General features: G+C 46.7%; 1 protein-coding gene and 1 pseudogene across 1 annotated transcript in view; both read right to left on the minus strand.

The window, feature by feature from the left end:
• The window catches only part of LOC144505328 (cystatin-B-like), a 339685-nt gene that overhangs the window by 5987 nt on the left and 311098 nt on the right, over positions 1-22600 (minus strand). The gene's annotated exons all lie outside the window — the stretch shown is intronic.
• Positions 8248-16074, minus strand: LOC144505422 (uncharacterized; annotated as a pseudogene).

The following is a 22600-nucleotide window of genomic DNA, read 5'->3' on the forward strand; positions in this document are numbered from 1 at the left end:
ATGGTTCCCTCGACTTAAAACGTTGGTTCTGCTCACTCCCAACAGATGCTGTCAGACTTGCTGAGATTTTCCAGCATTTTCTGTTATTGTTTCAGATTCCAGCATCCGCGGTATTTTGCTTTTATGCACTGCTAAACTATCGGACAAAACCTCAAGTACAAATCCCTATCCTTTTTTTCAAATCTCTCCATGGCCTTAATATTCTACCTCTGTAACCTTCTCCAGTCCCTCAAAATTCAACTTCACAATCTCAACAACTCCCAAAGCTTTATCAAAGAGACAGACTTCCAACAGAGAACCACAGTTTGAATTGAAAATAAAAAAGGAAAGTATCAGAGTGCCAGTGTTCTCGGGCAGACGCTCAACAATCCTATAATATAACTTTAAATTCTGGTTTCAAAAATATCTCAGGAAGGACGTTAAGGCCTTGGAAGGGGAATTGGCCAGGATGGCAGCAAAATTAAAGGACTTCAGTTGATGTGGAGAGGCGGGAGAAACTGGAATTGTTCTCCTGAGAGCAGAGAACATTTAAATGAGAAGTTCAGAATCATGAAGGGTTTGATAGCGTCAGTGGGTGGTAATGTTTTTCAGGAGCATTAAGAGGCAAAGGGTGTCGATTAAGATTATTGACAAATGATGCTGAGGGGGAGATGGGGGAAATGTTTTTACCCAGCAGGTTGATGTGATCTGGAACGCGCTCGCTGAACCTGAATCAATAGGAACTTTGAAATAGGTTAAATATGTGCCAGGAAGGAAAGAGTTGGATGGATCGGGGATTCGGACTATTACACTGTTCTCTCAAATGGCTTCCAAACACCAATGGCCAAATAGTCGGTTTCAATCTTTCCTCATTCAACGTTTCACAATTTAATTAATTGCAGTTGCTTGTTCTGTGAAGAAATTATTTCCTCATACTAACTCCTGTGATGTTCAGCTTCGGGGTTGCTTATCAGATTACATAGGGAGGGCTGTGTCCATGCTAAGAACCTGGTTTTTAGAGTAATAACTGTTGGTGAACATCCTCCCTGCCCAAGATGTCATTCAGTAGTTTACACTGAGATGACCAGTGTGAGGAAATATTAATCCAAATACATTGTCTGCTCTCACAGGTGGATGGAAAGATCCCTCCTCCGTGAGCTTTTGTTTAGGTTCTGATTTGGCCAGAGCTCGAACACTACGCTCTCATCTTCTGGCCTCTAGGTTCTCTACACTTACCCAAGACGTGTTGCAATCATTGTTCACTCGCCTGTTTCCTGGGATGAGGGGAGTTTATTTTTTCATTCTTAGGATGTGGGAGTCGTTGGCTCGGCCATCATTTATTGCCCATCCTTAATTGCCCCTTGAGAAGGTTGTGGTGAGCTGCCTTCTTGAACCACTGCAGTCCCTGAGGTGTCGGCACACCCACAGTGGTGTCAGGCAGAGAGTTCCAGGATTTTGCCAATGAGGGAACGGTTGATATATTTCCGAGTCAGGATGCTGAGAGACGTGGAGGGGAACCTCCAGGTGGTGGTGTCCCAGGTATCTGCTGTTCTTGTCCTTCCAGATGGTAGTAGTCGTGAGTCTGGAAGGTGCTGCTAAGGAACTTTGGTGAGTTGCTGCCACAGTGCATCAGTGGTGGATGTTTAAGGTGGTGGTTGGTAGCAACAAGCGGGGCTGCTTTGTTCTGGATGGAGTTGATTTTCTTGAGTGTTGTTGGAGCTGCACTCATCCAGGCAAGTGGAGAGTATTCCATCATACTCCTGACTTGTACCTTGTAGATGGTGGACAGGTTTTAAGAGGGTGGTCAGGAGTTGAGTTCTTCTCCGCAGAATTCCTAGCCTCTGAACTTATTTTGTTGTCAGATGTTGTGTCCTGAGGCATGTCGCTGAAGTTGAGAAATTACCCACTTTGCCTCAGCAAGAAGAACCAGGAATCATGAGATTTTAATTCAGCATGGTGGTAGGTGAGGGCATCACCCCCTGACCCCGGAAACAGACGCTTGGAGAACCTGCAGTAGGGTGCATGCTAAAGTGGGTGGCATAGACGCTCACCTTGGTTTCCTAGGAATTCATCCCAGTTATTTTAGAAGATTCCAATTAACTGGCACTCACCCCCTCGCACTTACTCACAGCCCTGACCACCTAACATGTCCTTCATATGGTTAACTAACAGAAAGCAAAGAGTAGGGGTAAATGGGTGTTTTTCTGGTTGGCGATCAGTGACTAGTGGTGTGCCTCAGAGATCAGTGTTGGGACCGCAATTGTTTACGATTTACATAGATGATTTGGAGTTGGGGACCAAGTGTAGTGTGTCAAAATTCACAGATGACACTAAGATGAGTGGGAGAGCAAAGTGTGCAGAGGACACTGAAAGCCTGCAAAGGGATGTAGATAGTCTAAGTGAGTGGGCGAGGGTCTGGCAGATGGAGTACAATGTTGGTAAATGTGAGGTCATCCATTTTGTTAGGAATAACAGCAAAATGGACTCTTATTTAAATGGGAAAAAATTGCAGCATGCTGCTGTGCAGTGGGACCTGGTTGTCCTTGTGCAGGAATCTCAAGGAGTTGGTTTGCAGGTGCAGCAGGTAATTAAGAAGGCAAATGGAATTTTGTCCTTCATTGCTTGAGGGATGGAGTTTAAAAACAGCGTGATTATGTTACAGCTGTATAAGGTGCTGGTGAGGCCACACCTGGAGTACTGTGTATACAGTTTTGGTCTCCTTACTTGAGAAAAGATACACTGGCACTGGAGGGGGTGCAGAGGAGATTCACTCGGTTGATTCCGGAGTTGAGTGGGCTGGCTTATGAGGAGAGACTGAGTAGACTAGGGCTATACTTTTTGCAATTCAGAAGAATGAGGGAGATCTTATAAAAACATATAAGATTATGAAGGGACTAGATCATATAGAAGCAGGGAAGTTGTTTCCACTGGCGGGTGAAACTAGAACTAGGGGACATGGCCTCAAAATAAGGGGGAACAAATTTAGGACTGAGTTGAGGAGGAACTTCTTCACCCAAAGGGTTGTGAATCTGTGGAATTCCCTGCCCAGTGAAGCAGTTGAGGCTACCTCATTGAATGTTTTTAAGGCAAGGTTGGATAAATTTTTGAACAGTAAAGGAATTAAGGGTTATGGTGAGCGGGCGGGTAAGTGGAGCTGAGTCCACAAAAAGATCAGCCATGATCTTATTGAATGGCGGAGCAGGCTCGAGGGGCCAGATGGCCTACTCCTGCTCCTAGTTCTTATGTTCTTATATCCGCTTGCGAACTCAATGCCAGCACATCCCTCCACTTACCCACCTCATTGCACCTCACACGCCCCATGCCAACTGAATGCCAACTCACCCAGTCTCCACCATGCACAGACCCCAGGAGCCGTGTGGAAATGAATTTAAATAATTTCTTGAAAATCCAATACAGCTCTCACTATCCAGAATTGATCATGAAAAATACTCCCATTGATGAAAGCATCAAATCTTTTATTCTCCACAAGTGATTAATTGCTCATTAAAAAGAACTTTTAATCATACCTTTACTTCTTTAAAAGCCTTTTGCAAACTCGAAAGCACTTGCTGATATAATTGTACTTTTAGAACCTCAGCCAAAAATTCATAATGAAAAGCCCTTAGGAAAACATCAGCAATGATTGGAACTTTTTTTATTGTTCATTTGTGGGACATGGGTGTTGCTGGCTGGGCCAGCATTTATTGTCCATCCCTAGTTGGCCTTGGAGGGCAGTTGAGAGTTAACCACATTGTTGTAGCTCTGCAGTCACACGTAGGCCAGACCAGGTAAGGACAGCAGATTTCCTTCCCTGAAGGACTGTCCAAATAGACGCTTCACTACCTGGTCTGTCAATCAAAGCATTTTTTGAATAATCACATGGCAGCTGCAGTTTAAAGAGAGGTGGATTTAAAAATAATCACATCACGACAGTTAAAGACACCTAATCCACTCTTCAATTGCGTTTCTGCCGATTCCATCAAGTTGAGTCCAATACTGCAGCTTAAAGCCCTTGAAACAGGCACTACAGGGTCCGTTTGAGCTCAACACTGTAATATAAAGGGTTAACAGGTGGGATACGCTAATGTATGATGTAGATGATGATGTACAGCTAATACAAGCCAGTCAGGCCCTTGAGAGAGAGAGAGAGATTGTAATCATTTGTAAAGTAAATGATGACAAACTGTTTCCAGTAACATTTGTATGCAGAGGACTGATATTAGAGGTAATCATGATGTGGAGATGCCGGCGTTGGACTGGGGTAAGCACAGTAAGAAATTTAACACCAGGTTAAAGTCCAACAGGTTTATTTGGTAGCAAAAGCCACACAAGCTTTCTTGTGTGAAGAAGGGGCTTGGAGCTCCGAACGCCTGTGTGGCTTTTGCTACCAAATAAACCTATTAGAGATAATGACAAAGGGAAGTAGGTTCCAAAGAAATTTTCAGATAAGGCATCGAATAGATACTTGAATAGATATTTGAAAAATTTACAAAGTTGGGATGGGGTGGAGAGTTGAATTAAATTTCTTGCTCTTTCAAGGAACAGTCCTTCCACCACAGGCCAAACGGTCAGCTTCAGCCTTTCATCATTCGATGTTTCACAACTTCTTTCCTTGTGTTGTGTGAAGTAATGACTTCCTCACACTAACATTCTGCTGGTCAGATTATTGCATCCAACTGGGGTTCTGCTTCTCAGATTATGCTGGGGAATTGCATCTCTGTGGCAATCACCCGATTTTAGTAAAATGAAACATTCTTTCCTGGCCTAAGGTTTCAATCAGCAGTTTTGGACACTCTCATCAACACCATTCATGATAAATCTGCAGTGTGAAGTATTGAGAGAAACGCACCCTCTGCTCTCTGCTTCGATGTAAAAGATTCCACATCCAAGAGCTTTTGGTCTCAATTTCTCTTTCATCTCTGAATCAGAAAGCCATGAGCTCCAGAATCTGCAGTGGCTTGAACCACATAGCAAATTATTGAGCATCATGACCCCAATAATGCACAGCTCACTTGGTGCTCACAGCTGAAGGGAGGTGGTGGTGCAGTGGTATTGGGCGAGTAATCCAGAGACCCATCATTCTGCTCTGGGGATGGGAGTTCCACGGCAGTCAGACCTACATGCAATTCCAGAGCCACAGCAATGTGGTTGACTCTTAAATGCCCCTCTGAAATGATCCAGAAAGCCGCTCAGTTGTATCCAACCCCGACAAAGAAAACAAAAAGTAATAAAACCAGACGGACCATACAGCATTGACCTAGGCATCAAAAACAGCAATGGCAAACCCCGCCCTGTCAACCCTGCAAAGTCCTCCTTAAAAAATATCTGAGTGCTTGTGCCAAAATTGGGAGCACCCGGAAGGAACCCACGCAGACACGGGGCGAAGGTGCAAACTCCACACAGACAGTCACCCAAGGCCAGAATTGAACCCGGGTCCATGGCGCTGAGGGGCAGCAGTGCGAGCCACCGTGCCAAGTGTGAACTGCAAAAACCTGGAACCTTGATTGTAGAAATTCTCCTGAGTGAATCAGCGGCTTCTTCCCAGTTTAAAGAGGAAATTCAGCGGTTTCTAAGGACTGATAGATGATCAGGCTTTTTAAAAAATTTGTTTCACAGGATCAGGCTATTGAGTTGGTCATTTTAGTTGGGATCTTGCTGTGCACAAATCAACTGCAGAATTTCCTGCATTGTAACAGTGAGGATATTCCTGTTGGGCAGAAAGCAATTAAAGTCCCAACTTTGGAATCCACTATTATTCCTGACTAAAACTTGTGTTGCAGTGAAGTTGCCTGTTTAATGAAATGTGCAGCAGCCATTTTAACTCAGAGTGAGGTTGTGGATCTCTCGCTCTCTCTCTCTCTCCCTCTATCTCTCTCTCTCGCCCTCGATCTCTCTGCAGCTGTGAATGAGAGTAATGGTGGAATTGAGAGGGAGAGGGAGGGAGAAAGTGGAGGGGGTGGAAAGGAGAGAGGGGGGGAACAAGAAGGCCTGGGGTTGGCTCTTCTTGTTACCTCATTGTTCCTGTGTGCAAATTTCCTGCAGCATTTCCTACTTTACAACACTGAGTCCCCTTTCCAATTCTGGGGTTTTTGTTGTGGTTTTCTCTCTCGTGATCTCTCTCTCTCCATCTCTCCACCAGCTTAATTCTTTATTAAGCCGTTAATCAATCAAGACCATCCAGGAGAAAGCAGTCCACTTGATTGACACTGCATCCACCACATTCAACAACCATTCACTCCACCACTGACGAACAGTGACAGCCATGTGTACTATCTACAAGATGCACTGCAGGAACTCACCAAGGCTCCTTAGACAGCACCTTCCAAACCCACAACCGTTACCATCTAGAAGGACAAGAGCGGCAGATACCTGGGAGCAGTACCACCTGGAGGTTGCCCTCCAAGGCTTCACCATCCTGACTTGGAAATATATCACTGTTCCTTCACTGTTGCTGGGTCAAAGTCCTGGAATTCCCTCTCTAACAGCACTGTGGGTGTACCTACACCTCAGGGACTGCAGTGTTTCAAGAAGGCGGCCCACCACCTCCTTCCCAATTAAGAAATAAAAGATATTCAATAAAGCACGAATTTGGCCATGTAGCTCGCTGGTGAAATTATTTCACTCCATGCTGCAACGTGTAAGATAGTGGAACTAGCGAAAGGCAGTGCAGTTTTCCCCCACCCCCCTCGTATCTCCATCGTATCAGTAGCAGACAAAGCTGTGTGGGACATTTTTCCTGTGGTCACAGATCATTGGAATGGGGAACAGAGGGTAAGGATTAATGGATCATTTTTGGGTTGCCAGGATGTAACAAGCAGAGTTCACAGGGATCAGTACTGGGGCCTCAACTATCATTTTTAAATGGAGATTGTAGAACTCTGAGGTACAGAATCTTGATCGAGTGTAGGATCAAGCCCAAGATCAGATGTAAAGCCTGTTCTTCTCAGCTTGGATCTTTTTTTAAAGTTTATTTAAGTGTCACTGTGAAAATCCCCGAGTCGCTACACTCCGGCGCCTGTTCAGGTACACTGAGGGAAAATTTAGCGTGGCCAATACACTTAACCAGCCTGTCTTTCAGACCGTGGGAGGAAACTGGAGCACCTGGAGGAAACCCATGCAGGCACGGGGAGAATGTGCAGACTCCACATAGACAGTGACCCAAGCCGGGAATCAAACCCGGGTCCCTGGTGCTGTAAGGCAGCAGTGCTGACCGCTGTGCCACCGTGCTGCCCCAGATCTTGTATATCTCTCCTGAGGACCATGAAATTACTCAGTTTGAATTGGTTTTTGGAGCAAGCAAGGAGATGGATCAAGGGGCTGGCCCTGTCCACTCTGTGCATTGACATTGTAACTTTGAGAAAGGAACAATATTATTTTTAAACTCTGTGGTACAGTGGGATCTGGGTGTCTGAGAATCACAAAAACTTAGGGCAGAATGTTGCTGAAATTTTGCTACAGCTGGTGGCGGTTGGGAAAGCGACGTTGAGCCGCTGATGGCAATGGTGAGTTTTTGCGCCGTATCGTACACCAATTCGGCAAAACATTTTAGGCCATGGGATTCAAAGTAGCTGGGTGGTGGGCAACCTCTGATTTACCATCCCCACCATCACCTCAGCGCCTTAATGATGGGATGCTCTTTATTGGTTTAGCTCAGTTGGCTGGACGGCTGGTTCATGATGCAGAGCAATGCCAACAGCGTGTGTTCAATTCCCGTATCAGCTGAGGTTTTCCATGAAGGCCCTGCCTTCTCAACCTTGCCCCCCACCTGATGTGTGGTGACCCTCAGGTTAACTCACCACCAGTCAACTCTCAAAGGGGAAAGCAGTCTATGGTCATCTGGGACGATGGTGACTCTACGTTACCTTTACTATTTAAAGCACTCACCAGCCATCTTCTCCGTAATCGAAGGCAACTGATGGCTGCACGAAAGGTTGGCCCCCAAGTTCTCAGACATCTCCCTCAAGAGGCTGCATGATGCAGTGGAGGAGCGGCATGATGTCCTCTACCCTTGATAATCTCAAATTACACTCTATCAGGCTTGGTTCGACAACAAATCGATTCAACTCCAGGTGTTTAATCAACCTCTTTATTTCATTATTTTACGATGTCAGGTCAGTCTTCCTTAATGATGCAGGCTAACAAAGCCTGCAGTCCTCAGGGGAGACTGAACACACTTCTTTGTTTTGGTACGATACAAATACTTTTTTTCTAACGCATGCAAGCGACCCGATAGCCTACCAGCTATAGCTCCAATATACCCGTTACCAATCAGAGGATAATAATGCTTAGTGCACTCCTCGTGCTGACCTTCACTGGCCAGTCACATTCTGTGCACGTATGCTGCAACACAGAACACTTGTGTGATAACAAGTGATCGCAGCTCCATTCAGCTTATCTTAGCAGGCAGTTGCCTGCAGAACAAGGCCATACCATCACATGACCTCACCCAACCGCCCGGAGCCAGGCAATAGTTTATACTCACTTATACTATAATACTGTAAGCATTAGATTATTAATAGTTTCTACAATTAAGGAAGACATCACTATCCAAGCATCACTACACATATATCCACACCCTCACACAAGGAGGAGACAACCGATACCGGACACCACCCAGAATGGGAGGCAGCAACATCAGTGGTCAGTGCCAAGGAGGACAGGCATCCAGTGCCGGAAAAACATGAATGACCTCTGTTCTGTCGGGATAAGTCACTCTTCACATCACCCTCAGCTCTCAGGAAAGAGATGGAGGGCAGGATTTTACGGTCTCGCCTTAGCGAGACTGGAAATTCCCGCCTGAGGTCAATGGACATTTCCGTTGTCCGCACCCTGCCCACTCTGATTCTGTGGCGCGCAGGGCGGTAGAATTCCACTGTGAGAATCTGGTGAACTGGTGCGATGACAATAATCTTCCTCAATTTCAGTAAAACGAAGGAGATAGTCATCGACTTCAGGAAGTGTAGATGAGAACATGCCGCTGTCTACATCAACGGGGACGAAGTCAAAAGGGTGGAGAGCTTCAGGTTTTTCGGTGTCCAGGTCACCAGCAACCTGTCCTGGTCCCTCCACACCGACACGATAGCTAAGAAAGCCCATCAACTTTCTCAGAAGACTAAGGAAATTTTACATGTCCGCTGTGACTCTCACCAACTTTTACAGATGCACCACAGAAAGCATTCTTTCTGGTTGTATCACAGCTTGGTCTGGCTCCTGCTCTGTCCAAGAAACCACAAAGGGTCATGAAGGATGCCCAGTCCATCACGCAAACCAGCCTCCCATCCATTGAACTGTCTACACTTCCTGTTGTCTTGGAAAAGCAGCAAGCATAATCAAGGACCCCACACACCCCGGACATTCTCTCTTCCACCTTCTTCCGTCGGGAAAAAGATACAAAAGTCCGAGGTCACGCACCAACCGACTCAAGAACAGCTTCTTCCCTGCTGTCACCAGACTTTTGAATGGACCTACCTTATATAAAGTTGATCTTTCTCTACACCGCAGCTATGACTGTAACACTATCTCTGCACCTTCTCCTTTCCTTCTCTATGTAAAAGTGTGCTTCGTCTGTATAGCACGCAAGAAACAATACTTTTCACTGTATACTGATACATAAAGTTTATTTATCAGTGTCACAAGTAGGCTTACATTAACACTGCAATGAAGTTAGTGTGAAAATCCCCCACTCGCCACACTTCAGCGCCTGTTCGGGTACACTGAGGGAGAATTTAGTATGGCTACTGCATGTAACTATCACGTCTTTCAGACTGTGGGAGGAAACTGGAGCACCCAGAGGAGACTTGCAGACATGGGGAGAATGTACAGACTCGGCACAGACAGTGACCGAGCCGTGAATCGAACCCAGGTCCCTGGTGCTGTGAGGCAGCAGTGCTAACCACTGTGCCACCATGCCGATAATAAATCAAATCAATTCAGATCACGTACCTATCACACATCCACAGGGAGCTCACTCAAAGCCAGCTCAAGGGACACCACCACTCGCTCTCCCACATGCATCTTCATCTCCCCTGCAGGTCATGTCCTCATGACCTTGCTGCTCTCACTCACCATTCACACAAGCCAGGCATCCTCATCATCTGCCTTGGTCGGCATCCTGCTTACACTCTCTCCAATTATTTTCATGCAGGGCAAGCTAAAACGTAACAAAATGGAGCGATCCCAGAGGGGCAGAGGGATCTCAGAGGTGAAAAATTCTCCCAAACCTGGAGGAAAGAGCCCTCTAGCTGGCCAGTGAGGAGATTGGCTGTTGCTTTACAAATGGCTGGGGGCAGCGTGAAACCAAGTGAGGCTTCATCAAAGTGTCAATCATCACACAATATTGATGTGAGTCACATCTCCTGTATCTAAAGGCCCCGGCCATGCACTAACAAAATCTCCCTACTTTTACAAGCAAATCAGGGGAACAGCCCAGGGGGTCAAACAGTCAAGTCCCAGACAACTCTGAGACCAGCATAGATCACTTCTCCACTGTAGAGACTGAAGAACTGTCACAGCTTTAACCCACACCCTCGACCAGCGCAGAGACACACACACAGACAAGATGTTAGAAAAGCCTCGGGGTCACAGTCTGGGGGAACCTCATGCTTTCTGATCCACAGCAGGTGGAGACAGGGATGTCGCAGCATGCGAAGACTTGGAGGATTGCTGGAGGCCAGGAGTCTGCTGAACCCAATCAGATGAGGAGCCTTGGGACTTGGTCACGCCTCAGTTGTTGCAGCTCCAGTGGCAAAGTTGGGAACATCAGTAAGGGATGTCAGCGACACTCATCGGGTTAAATGCAGGATGGAGCAGTCCCAACATCTTTTGTCCGACAAGATAGTGCCGACGCTTCAGTGCACTGAGGCCAACACAGCAAGTTTGATGACTGCCATAGAGACCCTTGGTCAAAATATTTGTTCTGCACAGCTGCAGGACGTCTACCTCAAGCTGCAGGACACGCACTCCATGCTGCAGGACGTCTACCCCAAGCTGCAGGACACGCACTCCATGCTGCAGGACACGCACTCCATGCTGCAGGATGTCTACCCCAAGCTGCAGGACACGCACTCCATGCTGCAGGACACGCACTCCATGCTGCAGAACATGCACTTCATACTGCAGAACACGCACTCGGTGCTGCAGAACACGCACTCGGTGCTGCAGAACACGCACTCCATGCTGCAGAACACGCACTCCATGCTGCAGAACACGCACTCCATGCTGCAGAACATGCACTTCATACTGCAGGACACGCATTTCATGCTGCAGAACACGCACTCGGTGCTGCAGAACACGCACTCCATGCTGCAGGACACGCACTCCATGCTGCAGGACACGCACTCCATGCTGCAGGACACGCACTCCATGCTGCAGGACACGCACTCCATGCTGCAGGACACGCACTCCATGCTGCAGGACACGCACTCCATGCTGCAGGACACGCACTCCATGCTGCAGGACACGCACTCCATGCTGCAGGACACGCACTCCATGCTGCAGGACACGCACTCCATGCTGCAGGACACGCACTCCATGCTGCAGGACACGCACTCCATGCTGCAGGACACGCACTCCATGCTGCAGGACACGCACTCCATGCTGCAGGACACGCACTCCATGATGCAGGACACGCACTCCGTGATGCAGGACACGCACTCGGTGCTGCAGAACACGCACTCCATGCTGCAGAACACGCACTCGGTGCTGCAGAACACGCACTTCCTGCTGCAGAACACGCACTTCCTGCTGCAGAACACGCACTTCCTGCTGCAGGACACGCATTTCATGCTGCAGGACACGCATTTCATGCTGCAGGACACTCATTTCATGCTGCAGGACACGCATTTCATGCTGCAGAACACGCACTCCATGCTGCAGAACACGCACTCCATGCTGCAGAACACGCACTCCATGCTGCAGAACACGCACTCCATGCTGCAGAACACGCACTCCATGCTGCAGAACACGCACTTCATACTGCAGGACACGCATTTCATGCTGCAGAACACGCACTCCATGCAGCAGGACACACACTCCATGCAGCAGAGCATGCATTCCATGCTGCAGAACACGCACTCCATGGTGCAGAACACGCACTCCATGGTGCAGAACACGCACTCCATGGTGCAGAACACGCACTCCATGGTGCAGGACACGCACTCCATGCTACAGAACATGCACTTCATACTGCAGGACACGCATTTCATGCCGCAGGACACGCACTCCCTGCTGCAGGACACGCACTCCATGCTGCAGAACACGCACTCCATGCTGCAGGACACGCACTCCATGCTGCAGGACACGCACTCCATGCTGCAGGACACGCACTCCATGCTGCAGAACACGCACTCCATGCTGCAGGACACGCACTCCATGCTGCAGAACACGCACTCCATGCTGCAGAACACGCACTCCATGCTGCAGGACACGCACTCCCTGCTGCAGGACACGCACTCCCTGCTGCAGGACACGCACTCCCTGCTGCAGGACACGCACTCCCTGCTGCAGGACACGCACTCCCTGCTGCAGGACACGCACTCCCTGCTGCAGGACACGCACTCCATGCTGCAGGACACGCACTCCATGCTGCAGGACACGCACTCCATGCTGCAGGACACGCACTCCATGCTGCAGGACACGCACTCCATGCTGCAGGACACGCACTCCATGCTGCAGGACACGCACGCCATGCTGCAGGACACGCACTCCATGCTGCAGGACACGCACTCCATGCTGCAGGACACGCACTCCATGCTGCAGGACACGCACTCCATGCTGCAGGACACGCACTCCATGCTGCAGGACACACACTGTGCGGCACGGTAGCACAGTGGTTAGCACTGCTGCTTCACAGCTCCAGGGACCTGGGTTCGATTCCCGGCTTGGGTCACTGTCTGTGTGGAGTTTGCACATTCTCCTCGTGTCTGCGTGGGTTTCCTCCGGGTGCTCCGGTTTCCTCCCACAAAGATGTGCGGGTTAGGTCGATTGGCCATGTTCAAAATTGCCCCTTAGTATCCTGAGATGAGTAGGTTAGAGGGATTAGTGGGTAAATATGTAGGGATATGGGGTAGGGCCTGGGTGGGATTGTGGTCGGTGCAGACTCGATGGGCCAAATGGCCTCTTTCTGCACTGTAGTATTCTATGATTCTATGACTCCATGCTGCAGAACACGCACTCCATGCTACACGACATGCACTCCATGCTGCAGAACATGCACTCCATGATGCTGGACGCACAATCCATGCTGCAGGACACGCACTCCATGCTCCGGACACGCACTCTATGCTGCAAAACACACACTCCATAGTGCAGGACACACACTCCATGCTGTAGGATCTGCACCTCGTGGTGCAGGCAATTGTGGGGATCATCTATTGCCAACACCAGCGGACAGCGGGGATTCCCGAGCTCTGTCCATCTGCCTCTCTTTCCCAAGAAAGGAGCCAGGGGCCCTTGGGCACCCAAAGGGACAATGTCACAATGTTCAGGGCGACCGTCACTCCTGGTTATTGTCAATGTGTGCTCTCTGCACATTTTTCTCTGCTGCTTGATCCCATATTCCACTAGTCTGAGCCTCCAGCGATGCTGAACCTCAAGGTCACAAACCACCAAGGAAGACCTGAGATCAGGATCAGTGAAACTCTCCATGTGACATCACCATGAAGTGATGTTGGTCATTGAGAGCAAGCGAGTTGCTATCAGCCGGACAGGAGGCGGACATTCACAGTAGCTCTGTGAGGATCTGTGCACTGTCGCCACAACAACTTGTCATCATTCTGAGGGGACTTGACAAGGTGGAAGGCAAGTATATGCTTCCCCTTGTGAGAGAGAGACTAGACTTCGAGGGCACCTTTTACAAATAAATTTAAAATGGGAGTCCCCTCATTTGTAAAATGGAGATGAGGAGAACTTTTTTTCCTCTGAAAGGTTCATTCATCTGCTATGTTACTGGACTAATAATCCAGAGTACAGTCGTGTAGGGGATATGTTACTGGACTACTAATCCAGGGTACAATAATGTAAGGGTTATGTTCCAGGACTAATTATCCAGGGTACTATAGCGTAAGGGTTATGTTACAGGGTTAATAATCCACGGTACAGTAACGTAGGTGTTATGTTCCTGGGCTAATAATGCAGGGTACAGTAGTGCACAGGATATGTTACTGGATTAATAATCCAGGGTACGGTAGTGTAGAGGTTATGTTACTGAACTAATACGCCAGGTACAGTAGTGTAGGGGTTATGTTACTGGGCTAATAATCGAGGGTACAGTAGTGTACAGGATATGTTACTGGATTAATAATCCAGGGTACAGTAGTGTAGGAGTTATGTTACTGAACTACACCAGGCACAGTAGCATCGAGGTTATGCTACTGGACAAATAATCCAGGCTACAGAAGTGTATATAATATGTTACTGGACTAATAATCCAGGCTACAGAGGTGCATAGAATATGTTACTGTACTAATAATCCAGGCGACAGAAGTGTATAGAATATGTTACTGGACTAATAATCCAGGGTACAGTAGTGTACAGGATATGTTACTGGATTAATAATACAAGGTATTATGGTATAAGGGTTATGTTACTGGACAAATAATCCAGGATACAATAATGTAGGGGTTCTGTTCCTGGGCTACTAATCCAGGGTGCAGTAGTGTAGGCGTTATGTTACAGGACAAATAATCCAGGGTACAGTAGTGTATAGGATATGTTACTGGACTAATAATCCAGGGTACAGTAGTAAAGGGGTTATGCAACTGGACTAATAATCAGGGTATGGTAGAATAAGTGCTATGTTAATGGACTAATAATCCAGGGTATGGTAGTGTTGGGCTTATGTTACAGGGTGCATTATTGTCGTGGTCAAGTTACTGGACTAATGTTCCATTGAAATTTCTGTCTAGTGTCCAGAGTATACACACTTTTGATTGGATCAGAACAGGGTCAGGTCTTCACTGAAGCACAATACTATCCAATTCCATTTTGTGTACTGAGGTCTTTAATAAGCAGCCATACAATCCATCCTTGTTTGCAGATCTATCCCATGAAATGATACTGTATACAGTGGTTCTCTCACAATTCTTACATTATTTCTGCCTTTGATCTCTACTTTCCATTGCAGGGCCATTAAACCACAGTACATCAATGATACACACATGTGAGATCTGAATAATAACATGCAGCCAACAAAACGAATGATTCTCTTTTCATACATTCCGGGCCTGATTGTCCGGCCTTGCCCGCAGCTGGGATTCTCCAGTCCCGCCGCAGTGAATGGAATTTTGGCTGAGCGCCAAATTCTCCATTCTCGTTGGCAGGAGTAGCAGGGCATGAACGGCTGGAGAGTTGTGGCCCCTGTTGTCATTGCCATATGTTCCTCAGAACCCTAATTTTACATTTTCCTTGCAAACAGTGACTCGTGCCCCAATCAACATCTTCCAGACCATCAGAGACATGGATCAGTGAGTTTCATACTCTCCGATACCTCTTGTTTCTGAGTTGACATTCTGGTCTGTGACCTGCTTAAACAATGCTGCCCATTCCCAGTTGAAAGAAGCTTCGACATTATTTGTTCTTCATTTTTTTCTTTATTTTTTGACTTTGTTTTTATGTTTTTCTGGTAAATGGGCATCACTGACAAGTCCAACCTTTATTGTCCATCCGTAATTTCTCCTTGAGAAAGTGGTGGTAAGCTGCCTTCTTGAACCGCTGCAGTCCCTGAGGTGAGATGCTACTAAGGAGGGAGTTCCAGGATTTTGATCGTGACAGTAAAGGAACGATGACGTAGTTCCAAGTCCCTTTTCTTTTCCCAGAGATACAAATCCACATAATGGAATATAATGGTGTGTGGCTTGGAGGGAATCTTGCAGGAGGTAGAACTCCCATTGCTTTGCTAATCTTACAGGTTACAGGTTTGAAACGTGCTGTTGAAGGAGCCTTGGTGAGTTGCTGAAGTCCATCTGATAGATGGTACATCTTATGCTGGTCGCACAGGCAGAGCATGGTCCCCAAGTCATGCGGACTCTCTTCCCGCACTCTCCAGTTCTTCTCTCTGCCCATTTCTTCATCGGTGATCTGGGCAACGTGTGCAGTCATGTTTAGCGTTGTCCAGTTGTAATCCTTGTTTTAAACCATGCCATCCACAGTGACACAATTAACTTAAACGACGCCAGTCGGTGTTACCATTGAGACATGGATGAGTGATCAGTGATGCCAATGAGTCCTCAGCCTCCCGTCTTTTGGAATAATGACCCCCACCAGATCACATGTCCAATCAGATCCAAAGTTGTCCAATCGTTGTCAATTTTAGTCATGTGATGGTTAACGTCGACAACACCTTCGATTCATATGCGGAAGTCATTGAAATCTTGCATTGCTCTCTTTCTCAATCTCCTCTTCCTCGAAGTCGTAATACAACTCGGGTTGCTGTAAACCTAGATTCTCAGGATGCTAATCTCAAATCCTGTGGCTGTGATCACTTTATGTCGAACTACAAACTTTTCACGCTCCATAATTAGAAGAGTTTGATTCGAACACTGCAATGCCACCTGCAGATGTATGTAGATGTGTATCCGTTCATTCCGAACAACAAAACTGTGAAATGGTCCCTGTGTCATCCTTTACAGTCGGAGCTACAATTTAAACAGCCAGGACAGTGACTGCCCACCGGAGACAAGCCTCAAAGTGGGCCCCACATCCCATTAGCGATGGGTTTAGGCTTCAGGATATTTACTTTTACCTCTTTAACATCCCCATGTCTTTTGGAACCTGAAAGGTGCGATATAAAATCAAGTGGTTATTCTTGAAAGGACAAAGTGAGGCTTTTGAATGTAGATCAATGTGGTGTGAAGAATGTTACCGATAAAAGTACATTTCCAATATTGGAAAAATTAAACTGACACTGTTAGATTGTGCTTCTTTTCGTTAACCAGATAAACTGAATCAGCAAACTGTGGGATAAATTAAAAAGGCAGTTCCTTCAAGGGATACTGCATCAAAGTAAACAAAATCTTAAAGGAAATTTAAAATATCAAAATAAAATGTGATTAAAGAGGTCGATAACTGCCGCTTTGAAAGTGTGTAAACTGAGTAGTGACTGTCCTGGCACTTAGGTAAGCTGTGTTTTCTGTCTGGTCCCATTTTTCTCTTCACAAAACCATCGGCATACATCTGGCCATTTGTCTATTGATAAGTTTAATCGCTTTGACCTTGCATCTTTCAGAATGGCATCAATACCTACAGCTCGTGCTGGAAAATATTTGGACCGTTTCTCGACGTTGTTAAGGATATATCCCGCCTGATGCATTCCAACTATCTCTTTCCTGTCATTAATGACAGTGGAACCAGATGACCCCTCTGACATAGATGTCAGATAATTTAGTACATTATTTGAACACAGGATCTGTGAACTTTCCACAATGAAAGAGTAACTATGGGTTGTTTCAGGATTTCCTCCTCCATGTTTATACTTTAAATCAGGAATTCCCATGCCTGGAGTTGAGGCAAGTTTGTGGTTTACAACTCCTGGATTACAGTTTGTTTCAGAACCTCCTACTCCAGTATTATCGGTCAATTCAGGACATGTCAATCCAATGTTGTCGGGTAATTCAGAATATTTTACTCCTGCATTATAGAGTAATTTATGATATCTCATTCCTACATTACAGGATAATTTACGATGTTTTATGACTGAATTATAAAATAATTTATGATGTTTTATATCTGAATTATGGAGTAATTTACAATGATTCACTCCAACATTGTAGAGTAATTTATGGTACTTCATTCTTACATTATAAAGTAATTTACGATGTTTTATGTCTGAATTATAGAGTAATTTACATTGTTTTATGTCTGAATTATAGAGTAATTTAGGATGTTCCATTCCTGAATTATAGAATAATTTAGAATGTTCCATTACCACATTATCGAGTAATTTATGATATCTCACTCCTGCATTACAAATTAATTTACTACATTTCATTCCTGAATTTGAGGCTATTTCAGCCCCTCCTCTTGGGCTAAAGGCTAGAGGTAAAGGGGAACTTTTTTCACTCAGAGGGTAATGAATCTTTGGAAACCTCCACCCCGGAGGGCTGTGGATGTCCCGTCGTCCAGTCTATTCGAGGCCAGCTTGAGAGATTTTTGGGAACTAAGGGAATCGAGGTGTATGGGGAGAGGACTGGAAAGTGAACTTGATGTCAAAGATAACTTTGACATCAAGACACTTTGACATCAAGACACTTGAAAGTGACTTGATGTCAAAGATGGTAAAAGAGGGGGAGGTGTGGCATTGTTAGTCAAGGACAGTATTACGGTGGCAGAAAGGACTTTTGATGAGGACTCGTCTACTGAGGTAGTTTGGGCTGAGGTTAGAAACAGGAAAGGAGAGGTCACCCTGTTGGGAGTTTTTTATAGACCTCCGAAAAGTTCCAGAGATGTAGAGGAAAAGATTGCAAAGATGATTCTGGATAGGAGCTAAAGTAACAGGGTAGTTGTACTGGGGGACTTCAACTTTACAAATATTGACTGGAAAAGCTATAGTTCGAGTACTTTGGAGGGGTCGGTTTTTGTCCAATGTGTGCAGGAAGGCTTCCTGACGCAGTATGTAGATAGACCAACAAGAGGCGATGCCACATTGGATTTGGTACTGGGTAATGAACCAGGCCAGGTGTTCGATTTGGAGGTGGGTGAGCACTTTGGTGACAGTGACCACAATTCGATTACGTTTACCTTAGCTATGGAAAAGGATAGGTATATACCAAAGGGCAAGAGTTATAGCTGGGGGAAAGGAAATTATGATGCGATTCGGCGAGATTTAACTGGCATAGGTTGGGGAAGGAAACTGCAAGGGATGGGCACAATTGTAGTGTGGAACTTGTTCAAGGAACAGCTCCTACGCGTCCTTGATAAATATGTACCTGTCAGGCAGGGAGGAAGCAGACGTGTGAGGGAACCGTGGTTTACTAAGGAGGTTGAATCTCTTGTGAAGAGGAAGAAGGAGACTTGTGTTAAGATGAGACGTGAAGGCTCAGTTAGGGAGCTTGAGAGTTACAAGTTAGCCAGGAAGGACCTAAAGAAAGAGTTAAGAAGAGCCAGGAGGGGACATGAGAAGTCTTTGGCAGGTAGGATCAAGGAAAACCCTAAAGATTTATATAGGTATGTCAGGAGTAAAAGAATGACTGGGGTAAGATTAGGGCCAGTCAAGGACAGGAGTGGGAAGTTGTGCGTTGAGTCTGAAGAGATAGGAGAGGCACCAAATGAATATTTTTCGTCGGTATTCACACTGGAGAGGGATAGTGTTATCGAGAGGAGTACTGACATGCAGGCTGTTGGACTGGATGGGATTGAGGTTCATAAGGAGGAGGTGTGAGAAATTCTGGAAAGGGTAAAAATAGGTAAGTCCCCTGGGCCAGATGGGATTTATCCTAGGATTCTCTGGGAGGCTAGAGAGGAGATTGCAGAGCCTTTGGCTTTGATCTTTGGGTCGTCATTGTCTACAGGAACAGTGCCAGAAGACTGGAGGATAGCAAATGTTGTCCCCTTGTTCAAGAAGGGGAGTAGGGACAACCCTGGTAATTATAGACCGGTGAGCATTACTTCTGTTGTGGGCAAAGTTTTGGAAAGGATTACAAGAGATAGGATTTATAATCACCTGGAAAGGAATAATTTGATTAGGGATAGTCAGCACGGTTTTGTGAAGGGTAGGTCGTGCCTCACAAACCTTATTGAGTTCTTTGAGAAGGTGACCAAAGAGTTGGATGAGGGTAAAGCGGTTGATGTGGTGTATATGGATTTCAGCAAAGCGTTTGATAAGGTTCCCCATGGTAAGCTTTTGCAGAAAATACTGACACATGGGATTGAGGGTGATTTAGTGGTTTGGATCAGGAATTGGCTTGCTGTAAGAAAACAAAGGGTGGTGGTTGATGGGAAATATTCATCCTGGAGTTCAGTTACTAGTGGTGTACCGCAAGGATCTGTTTTAGGGCCACTGCTGTTTGTCATTTTTATTAATGACCTGGATGAGGGCGTAGAAGGATGGGTTAGTAAATTTGCGGATGACACTAAAGTCGGTGGAGTTGTAGACAGTGCGGAGGGAAGTGGCAGGTTACAGAGGGACATAGATAAGGTGCAGAGCTGGGCTGAGAGGTGGCAAATGGAGTTTAATGCGGAAAAGTGCGAAGTGATTCACTTTGGAAGTAGTAACAGGAATACAGAGTACTGGGCTAATGGTAAGATACTTGGTAGTGTGGATGAACAGAGGGATCTGGGTGTCCATGTGCATAGATCCCTGAAAGTTGGCACCCAGGTTGATAGGGTTGTTAAGAAGGCGTACGGTGTGTTAGCTTTTATTGGGAGAGGGATTGAGTTTCGGAGCCAGGAGGTCATGTTGCAACTGTACAAATCTGTGGTGCGGCCGCACTTGGAGTATTGCGTACAGTTCTGGTCGCCGCATTATAGGAAGGATATGGAAGTGTTGGAAAGGGTGCAGAGGAGATTTACCAGGATGTTGCCTGGTATGGTGGGAAAATCGTATGAGGAAAGGCTGAGGGGCTTGAGGTTGTTTTCGTTAGAGAGAAGAAGGTTAAGAGGTGACTTAATAGAGGCATACAAGATGATCAGAGGATTAGATAGGGTGGATAGTGAGAGCCTTTTTCCTCAGATGGTGTTGGCTCACATGAGGGGACATAGCTTTAAATTGAGGGGTGAGAGATATAGGACAGATGTTAGAGGTAGGTTCTTTACTCGGAGAGTAGTAAGGGCGTGGAATGCCCTGCCTGCAGCAGTAGTGGACTCGTCAACATTGAGAGCATTCAAATGGCTATTGGATAAACATATGGATGATATTGGAATAGTGTAGATTAGAGGGGCTTTAGATTGGTTTCACTGGTCGGCGCAACATCGAGGGCCGAAGGGCCTATACTGCGCTGTAATGTTCTATGTTCTATAAGCTATGATCACATTGAACTCAATAGGTTGAATGGCTTCCGACAGTTTCTACTTCTTAAACTCTTCCGAAGACTATCCCGACCCCAGGAGCACACTTGAACCCCACCTACTTTGGCCCCTTTCTACCGCATTTGCGTCCCCCAATGAATCACAATACCTGGAGAAAATCCAGACCCTAACCCCATCCTTTCCCCAGTCTGTCATCATGTCACTCCTCAACCCACTCAACTAAAAGAATAGGTCAAGGGAGGAGGCTCCTGCATTAAAAAGAGTTTGCAGAGTCCACCAGCCACAGATTAAAGGCTGTTTATCTCTTTAAGACTCCCAGATCTAATTTAGAGGTGAGCTGTTAAAACATCAGCTGCAGATATATCATCAATCTCAGGTTGGAGGCACCTGAGACCAGCCTATCCTCTTGAACACACTCATATACATGCGCATGCACGTGCACACACACATACACATGCACGCACACACATGTGCACACACATGCGCATGCATGTGCACACATGCATACACATGTTGCACCTCCAATCAAAGAGAAACTGTTTGGCAATAACATTCCTTCAAGCACCGTGCCCCCCCATGTCCAGGATGGTGGTTCCACATTCCCTTGTACACTGTACCACGGGGTGTATGTCACCAGCTGACACCCTCTTCAGTTGGTTTTCAGCAGCTTGTCACCTGGCCTCTCTCCCCTTTCTTCAGAATTCTCTAGATTCTCTGGAATGGGATGTGCCAATAATTTAAAAATGTCAGGTCTCCCAAGAGGCTAGCTCTGGGTTTTCGACCTGTCTGAAGACAATTCCACCTCGAGAGGCAGCACTTCTCAAGACGCCCAGAAGGATTTCGCGCAAGAGCTCCAGGAAATTCTTCCCTCTTTCCAGCCTGCTCCAGATCTGGACTCAAATCTGGGATTGTGGCGTGGAGTGAAGAGTGACCCCTAGGCTAGAGAGAGAGAAAGGAAATCCGCCAGGGTTCCTGCTCCTGATCACTGTCCAGTGAGCCCTGGGTTGGAGAGATAGAGGGGAAATGAGCCAGGGCTGCTGCTCCTGATCACTGTTCAGTGATCCGTGGGTTGAAGAGAGAGAGGGAAAATCAGTCAGGTTCCTGCCCCTGATCACTTTCAGTGAGTGCTGGTTTAGAGAGATAGAGGGAAAATCAGTCAGGGTTCCAGCCCCTGATCACTGTACAGTGATCCCTGGGTTGGAGAGATAGAGGGGAAATGAGCCAGGGCTGCTGTTCCTGATCACTGTCCAGTGATCTCTGGGTCAGAGAGAGGGGAAATCCGCCAGGGTTCCTGCTCCTGATCACTGTCCAGTGATCCCTGGGTTAGAGAGAGAGAGAGGGGAAATCAGTCAGGGTTCCTCTCCTGATCACTGTCCAGTGATCCCTGGGTTAGAGAGAGGGGAAATCCACCAGGGTTCCTGCTCCTGATCACTGTCCAGTGAGTGCTGGGTTAGAGAGAGAGAGGGAATCAGCCAGGGTTCCTGCTCCTGATCACTGTCCAGTGATCCCTGGTTAGAGAGAGAGAGAGAGGAAAACAGCCAGGGTTACTGCTCCTGATCCCTGCCCAGTGATCCCTGGGTTAGAGAGAGAGAGGGAATCAGCCAGGGTCCCTGCTCCTGATCACTGTCCAGTGATCCCTGGTTAGAGAGAGGGGGGAAAACAG

Source organism: Mustelus asterias, chromosome 16, assembly GCF_964213995.1.
Source record: "Mustelus asterias chromosome 16, sMusAst1.hap1.1, whole genome shotgun sequence".
NCBI classification, from domain to species: domain Eukaryota; kingdom Metazoa; phylum Chordata; class Chondrichthyes; order Carcharhiniformes; family Triakidae; genus Mustelus; species Mustelus asterias.